This window comes from Chrysochloris asiatica, unplaced genomic scaffold (assembly GCF_000296735.1).
Source record: "Chrysochloris asiatica unplaced genomic scaffold, ChrAsi1.0 scaffold00030, whole genome shotgun sequence".
In the NCBI taxonomy this organism is placed as follows: domain Eukaryota; kingdom Metazoa; phylum Chordata; class Mammalia; order Afrosoricida; family Chrysochloridae; genus Chrysochloris; species Chrysochloris asiatica.
Window position 1 is genome coordinate 12,833,541 of NW_006408548.1, and position 2,197 is coordinate 12,835,737.

At 34.2% G+C, this 2,197-nt stretch overlaps 1 protein-coding gene across 4 annotated transcripts in view; it reads left to right on the forward strand.

Annotated features, from left to right (window-relative positions):
- SLC4A7 (solute carrier family 4, sodium bicarbonate cotransporter, member 7) overlaps window positions 1-2,197 on the forward strand; it is a 126,082-nt gene that overhangs the window by 67,048 nt on the left and 56,837 nt on the right. The window lies entirely within an intron of this gene.

The window sequence follows — 2,197 nt, forward strand, 5'->3', positions numbered from 1 at the left end:
TTAGATTAAAAAAAATTCAGCATTCACTTGGCTAAAATGACACATTAATTTTTAGTAAGGTATTGGTAATATTTAAATTATGTCACTTTATACCTAACCCTGAATTACATCGCATTCTTTTTTTGTTTCTGTTCAAGATTTCTTAGGTATAGTTGAGTCAGTAGTCCTAAAGTATGATACATAAATTTCAGTTTGATCTCTTTTTTTTTTTTTTCTTTTCCAGTGTTGGATTTGACACTATATCCATGTCTCCTGAATATGTTTTACTTGTTGGACATAAGCAAGTTTTTAGCTTGATTTGATGCTCTTTATTCATATACAGGGTTTTGTGAATGGCTTTTATGAGTATTTCTACTCTCACCATAGAGGTGCCCCAGTGATCTAGTGACCTATGTAATCTTCCAGTTGTTAATTTAGAATGGCTTAGATGCAGGTACATACAGTCTAGCTTTCCACTCATTCAGAGGTTATTTAGTGCTGTTAAGTCACTTCTGACTCATAGAGAGCCTATACAGGGTTTCCAAGGAGCAACTGGTGGGTTTCAACTGCAGTCCAGTGCTTATTCTGTAGTGCCTACCAGGACTCCCATTCAGAGGGTAGCAAGTGGGTTAAGCAGGGCACGAGAGACTGTGTTTTTGTAGCATTTACCTCTTTAAATGTCTTAAGGCTGGTGCACTTGGAGATTTTTATCTCTTTCTCAAACAAAGGAAGTGTGACTGAGGAGTTTGATTTTGACTCTCAGAGAACTGTGTTAACAGTGAAGCTGCAAAATCTAGGTGCAGTAGATTGGAGTAGTTTATGAGGACCAGGATTGCTTCTGCCATTACCTAAGCCTCATGAGCATTAAACAGTGGAGAGTAGTAGAGTACAAGCCACAAAGCCTTTGTACTTTTTCTGAAAAATTGGTATAGTTTTTAAGTGTTCTGCATTCAGCTCTAGGTTATAGGATTTAACATATTTAAAGTTGACACTTAAATATTATTGTACACAACTCATAGTCATCTTGTACAGCTCAGTGTAAGATACTTATGTCCATTTTCTTCTGAGCATTTGACCTTTAAAAAACTGTTAAAAATCTCTTTAAATTACACCTTGCTTATGGACTTAAGTTCAATTTTAGAAACAAGCTATATATGCTACATTTTACCTCTCTTTTTCATTTGTCATTTATTATATATTCTGTACTCTAGTACAGTGAATTTGTTAACTCAGAGGAGTCCTGGTGTGGCTCTGTGGGTTAATGTGCCAGACTGTAAAGCCATTTGAACTGCAAGGTTGGTGGTTCAAGCTCACCAGCTGTTTACTCAGAAATCCTATACAGGATCACTATGGGTCAGGATCAACTCGACGGTACTTAACAACAACAACAACTCTAGTAAAGTGAATTCATTAACTCAGAGGAACCTTATTAAATCTTTGTTCCTCAGATATATGCAGAGATTCCTGCATATTACCCAATTGTAATTTGGGCTCTTTTGAGTCTTAAGACAATGACTATCTTCTTTTAAATGCCATTTTATCATTTTGTTATTAAGGGTATCATTGTAATTTATAGATAAAAATATACAAGAAGCCCTGGTGTCACAATGTTTAAGTGCTCAGGTTTGAACGCACAAATCATTTTGCAGGAGAAAACCCCTGATATTTTCTGTGGGGCAGTTCTGCTCTGTCCTGTAGGGTTACTATGAGTCAGATGAACTTAACAGCACACAACAACACAATTCATCATTTAACTCGTTTTCTGCACATAGTATGTACATTTTAAAAATGACGATTGCTTATGAATTAGAGGTTAACCTTTACTTTTTAATAGATTAATTTTTAAATCTTTTGTTTTTAATAATTTCTGGACTTTGAAGCATGTAGCTTTGAATACTTGGAATCAGACCACATTGGACTGATGTAATTTCTATGTTTTTCATAAAAACAGAATGCTATTTGGTTGAGCTTTCCTTAATAGAAATAGCAAGTGCTGTAAGTATAACTATGTGTGAGTTTCTGAAATATTCTAAATTTCCTTATTGCTGTTGTTGGTGAGAAATACTTTATTTAGTTAAATTGAATGTTGTATGTATTTGGTTAAATTTATATACTATGGTAGAAATGAGAAGCATGTCTTAGAACATTTATTAATATATATCTTAATTTATAGTGAGGCACTATAGAATAAGCACTAGACTGCAAAGTTAGTTCAAAC